We start from the raw sequence: 6,000 nt of genomic DNA, 5'->3' as shown, positions 1-6,000 counted from the left end.
GGGAGGCGAGAGGAGGGGGGAGAGCGACTGGGGGGAGGGAGCGAGTGGGGGAGTGGGTGACGGGGTGGGGTTAGGGTTTGGGTTGTGGGGGATATGGGGAATGGGGGTGGCCGGCTGGGCCTTTGCCAAGTTGGGCCGGTTGGGGGGGCCTGGCCGGCTGGGCCGTCTGGCCCAGTGGGGGGGTGGCCTTCTCTCCTTTCTTTTTCTTTTTATCTTGTTTTAGTTTTCTGTTTTCCTTTTATTTATTTTCTTTTATTATCTCTTTCCTGTTTAATTCATTTAAAAGTATTTAGGCATTTTATAAAAAAAGGTGTTTACTACGCCATAATTACCGATGCAATATTAGACATGGCCCGAACATTTTATTTTAATATTTGAAAACTTTTGACGTTTGACTTATTTTTGAATTTGAATTTGAATCGGTTTTGAACTAACTCGAGATTAGCAACTATAAACGAGGTGACGTGGCACCATTAGCAGAGGATCACTGTAGCTTAATTACCCGGGCGTCACACCTCACTATATTCTTTTCTGTGGTATTATATGCAGGATGAAGATGTATGAAATGAAAAAATCTGGACGCTATGGCATTGGGTTCATTGACCCGAATACCATTAATGAGTACACATGGAATCTTCCAATTTATCAAGCAAGTGTAGAGGAAAGCATGCTACAGTTCTTGAAGCGCCTCAATACCAATGAAGATATACTACTTCCTGTGAGTCACACTGTCTTGTACTACAAATTCTATTTTTTCTTACTAGCTAGCTAGATGTTAATAATTAAGTGTATATGGTTTACGGTAGTTGATTAATTTTATGCACATGCCCGCTTAATTAAGACATGCAAACGTGTGCGCATGCAGTTTCCACTGGATCTTGTTAGACATTAAAGTTGACAAAGGAACAGTTGAAGTACTGGACTCACTACTTAAAGAAGATAAAGACTACACCATCGTGAAGGGGATAGTCAACATGTAATTTCAATCATTATTAACTATACCTCGTCCTATTATTACTTCGTCATTTCCTGATATGAACTATTTAATAACCCCTTTATTAATTTTCTTTGCCGGCGGGCAGGGCTTGGGCAAAGTTCATCAAGGTGACTCCACTCAAATGGGCAAAAAAGTCGTTTTGGCATCGACCAAAGGTAAGTAATTAAGTAGTACTAGCTAGCTACCATCTCTTTAATTCTTGTTTCAATACCATTAATTAATTATCATGCTTGATTAATCATTATCTGATTCAATTCCATTCTTGTAAAGGCCCTGAAGCAGGCGCAGGGGAATGATCTATGTGCATTCTACGTTTGCGAGAACAATCGCATGATGGCGTCCGAAAGGAGCAGATCTCAAAGACAGGACTGGGTACGTTTGGCAGAACACTATTCACACCATTATCGATATCTAGTCACACAACTAATACACATGCATATTGATCTCCTTCTTAATAGTTCATAGAGGTGTGGGATAAGCTCCTACCAGCGGATCGCATATTAGCACTTCAAGAGGAAATAGTCGGATTTTTGCTCGACCAGGTCATAGATCCCAAAGGAGAATACTATTACCCACTACCGCCCCCATGAACCACTTGTCATCGTGCTCCGAAGGCACCAAGGCAACATGTAGGAGAAATAGTATATGTATATACATGTGTATGTGTGAATAATTAATGGTGTTGGTTGTGAGACATTCGATGATATATATTTATATATATGCGGTTCTACGTATGAGAAAATCTATATATATATATGCATAACGAGTACAATTTGTAGTATCGTGAAATACCAGCAAACAAAAAAGAATTAAATGGAAAATAAAGCCACCCCCCCAACATTTAGTACCGGTTGGTGTTAGCAACCGGTACTAATGTCCTACACGCACCCGGGCCTGGCTCGTGCCACGTGCTGACACTTTAGCGCCGGTTCGTGACGAACCGCTACTAAAGGGGGGGACCTTTAGTCCCCACTCTTTAGTGCCGGGTGTCGAACCGGCACTAAAGGCCGTTACGAACCGGCACTAAAGGCCGGTTCTGCACTAGTGTATATGACACTTCTATGACGATAATTGTGACAAACCCCGGTATCATCATAGATGTGGTAGGCTCGTACTTCTATGACAAAAAATGGGCTTTTCGTCCTGGGCAGGCCGGAGACATAGCTGCATGACATTCTTTGGGACGTCCATGACGAAAAAACTGTGGTAGAAGCGAGGGCGAGGAAAATTTCAGGGAGTTCCCAGTTACGGTGGGCGGTCGGGGACCGAGCGATACGTGTTTCTCTCGTACACGTTCACGTGTGTGTGTGCGAGGCGTTGGCTCTAACTGAAACCGAGCGAGGCATTGGGCTCTAACTGAACCCGAGCGATTGCACTGCAGGCTACGCGTTACTGAACCCGAGCGATCTACCGATGGCTGTTAACTAAACCCGATCGAGCGATTCCTTCGCTACTGCTGGTAACTGAAGCCGATGGATGTTGCCTCTTTAGATGAACAGTGAGCGTTGCAGGGGGGAGGGTTGGATGAATAGTGAGCGGTGGCGTTGCCTCTGGATGAACAGGACCCCGTGGTGTGGAGGGCTGGATGAACAGGACGACCTCGTGGAGGGCTGGATGAACAGTAGATGGTGGAGGGGTGCCCGTGGAGGGGTGGTTGAACAGTAGCCGGTGGAGTAGCGCGCGGTGGAGGCTGGACGAACAGGAGCTCGTGGAGGCTGGAGGAGGTCGACGGTAGCCCTTGGAGGCTGGAGGAGGTCGACGATGGAGATGAACAGTATCCCGTGGAGTCCCGTTTTGCGGTACGCCACACCCCTCCCGATGAACAGGACCCCGTTTCGACCGTAGCGCTCCAACACAAGTCCGTTTCATCCGTTTTGCGGTATGCCACACCCCTCCCGATCAACAGGACCCTCGTTTCGACCGTAGCACTCCAACACAAGTCTGTTTCGTCCGTTTTGCGGTACGTCACACCCCTCCCAATCAACAGGACCCCCGTTTCGACCGTAGGAGGTCCGTTTCCTCCATTTTGTGGTACGCCAAACCCCTCCCGATGAACAGGATCCCGTTTCAAACGTGGCCGGTCGAACACAAGGCCGTTTCCTCCGTTCTGCGGTACGCCGGGCCTCGTCTCCATCGCCTGTTCCGTCCAAGCCGGTTGGCTCCCACGCGTTCCGTTGCCTCCCGATGAACACGACGCATTCCGTTGCCTCCCCATGAACACGACGCATTCCGTTGCCTTCCCATGAACACGACAACGACGTTGTTTCTCCGTTCCGACCCAGCCATGTACACGAGCCCTGGCCGTACGTATGCGCGAGTAGGCGTTCGAGACCCCGCCCATATGTACACATACGTGGTCGTGTTTTCTTTCTTGCACCCTGGCTGCTGTACATACGTATGCTAGGTGCGCGCCTCTACTACGACACGTGCGCGCCTCGACATCGACCAGTATGTACGTACACGTTCGCGACCAGAATGACAATGCTGCGTACGCTTCGACCAGGTGGGTCCCGACTGTCCGGCAATTCCTTGCGTGCGAAGATGTAGCTGGTGGGTCCCAACAGTCAAAGAGCGAATCGTTTTTTGGCTAGACGCACTTCCTTGTGTGCGAAGATGTAGCTGGTGGGTCCCAGCAGTTAGGGGGGCGAATCATTTTGTGTTTTTTTGCCCGGATGCACTTCCTTGCATGCGAAGGTATAGCTGGTGGGTCCCAGTAGTCAGGCGGAAACGTTTTTTTTGAGAAATAGGATGGCCCGTCCGATGGGCCCCCGCTGTCAGGTGGAGGAATAATTATTTTGCGCGTAATAAGGAGGCACTTCCTTGCGGCCGCCGTGGACCCAGCTGTCAGCCTCTCCACGCACAGTACTCTTCCGATGGAAGTCGGTCGTTGACCACATTGACCACGCCGCGCCGAGAGAACCACGGTAGTGGACGGCGACGAGGCCTAGGAAGGGGACGACGCGGAGCCGGGGAAGACGCAACAGTGCATGCCCACGCGAAGAGGACTACGAGGGTTCACTGGTTCGGCTGCGGTGTGAGGCTGCCATCGCTATAGAATAACAGGGAGTGTGGGTGAGTAGAGGGATGGCCTGGCTAGCGGTGGGAGTAGAAGGGGGTGTTGAGGCATCCGCGGTATCACAGCCGGCCATGGGAGGCAGGAGCATGCGGCACGACCGGCGCTGCTTTGGGCGGCTGGAGAACAAAGACCAGAGGTTGAAGAAGCACTACGGCTGTTGGATGGACATCATACAGTCAGTGGAGTATTGACTAAGTTGACAAAGCCCTCCATCCCCATCAACTTAGTAGGCCCACAAGTCAGCCTGCCACTATACTGGGTCCTAGCTAGCAGGGGGAGTATTCATTTTTTTTGTGTAATAAGGAGGCACTTCCTTGCGTGCGAAGATATAGCTGGTGGGTCCAAGCTGTCAGTGGTGGTAACGTTTTTTCGCGAAATACAGAGGCCCTTTCGGTGTGTCCCAGATGTCAGGTGGAGGATCCATTATTTTGCGCGTAATAAGGAGGCATTTCCTTGCGTGAGGCCGTGGACCCAGCTGTCAGCCTCTCCACGTACATTCCACTTCAGATGCATGTCGGTCATTGACCACGTTGACCAGGCCGCGCCGAGAGCACCAGGGCGGTGGACGACGGCGAGGCCTAGGAAGGGAACGACGCAGAGGCAAGGAAGACTCAGCAATTGTTTCCCACGCGGAGGGGAGTACGACTGTACGAGGGTTTACTGGTTCGTCTGCCGTCGCCGGAGAATAACAACAGGTGTGGGCGAGTAGAGGGATGGCTAGGCCAGCGATGGGAGTACGGTGGGGCGGTGAGGCCTGCGCAGCAGCACAGCCGGACGCGGGAAGGAGGGAGCAAGCAGTCCCGCCGACGCTTGTTTGAGCGGCTGGAGCAAGAAGAGCAGAGATTGAAGAAGCACGATGACCGTTGGATGGAAATCCAACAGTCACTGCTTGTGCGTCAAACTTTTTTTAGGAAAGCCTCAAATCTATGGAAAACAGCATACAACCCATCTGTCATTATTTCTAATAATTTATAGCCCATTTGCTAATTCTTAAGGTTTTTTCGGAGCCCATTATCTTTTTGTTAGCATTACAACCCATATTGTGGCCACGGTTAAAAAATTATACGAAATTTTGCATATTTCGGTGCGGTCCGAACTGTTTTTAATCCCGAAATTTTGAGTCACATTCAAAATGATTTTAAAAATAAATGTATATCAATATAAAATCCAACAAATTGTTCACGCATAAAAATAAATGCAATTTAAAATCTCGAAATGAAAGAAAAGATATTTGAAACTAATTGCCGGTTTGATGTGTTTTTAAAAATGTACATCCCATTTCTCATTACTGATAAGCCATTTTCTCGGCCAGCCGAATGAAGCTCTCCTCGTCTTGAAAGATTTGCAGCCCAACAGGCCTGACAAAGCGACTTACTTGGCAAATCACAAAAAAACTGGGTTGTGGCCATGGACCCAGCTGTCAGCCTCTCCACGTACAGTACTCTTCCGTTGGAAGTCGGTCATTGACCACATTGACCGCGCCACGCCGAGAGCACCAAGGCGGTGGATGACGACGAGGACTAGAAAGGGGATGACACGGAGCCAGGGAAGACGCGGCAGTGGATGCCTACGCGGAGAGGAGTATGAGGGTTCACTGGTTCGGCTGCGGCGTGAGGCTGTCGTCGCCGTAGAATAACAGGGGGTGTGGGTGAGTAGAGGGATGCCCTGGGCCAGCGGTGGGAGTAGTAGGGGGTGGTGAGGCCTCCACGGCATCACAGCCGGCCATGAGAGGTAGGAGCACGCAGCACGACCAACGCTGCTTTGGGCGGCTGGAGCAAGAAGACCAGAGGTTGAAGAAGCACTATGGCCGTTGGATGGACATCGTACGGTCACTGGAGCTAGAATCGTTCATATTGACTAAGTTGACAAAGCCCTCCGTCCTCGTGAACTTAGTAGGCCCACAAGTGAGCCACCCACTATGGTGGGT

This window comes from Triticum dicoccoides, chromosome 7B (assembly GCF_002162155.2).
Source record: "Triticum dicoccoides isolate Atlit2015 ecotype Zavitan chromosome 7B, WEW_v2.0, whole genome shotgun sequence".
Lineage (NCBI taxonomy): Eukaryota > Viridiplantae > Streptophyta > Magnoliopsida > Poales > Poaceae > Triticum > Triticum dicoccoides.
This window is presented reverse-complemented; position numbering follows the sequence as displayed.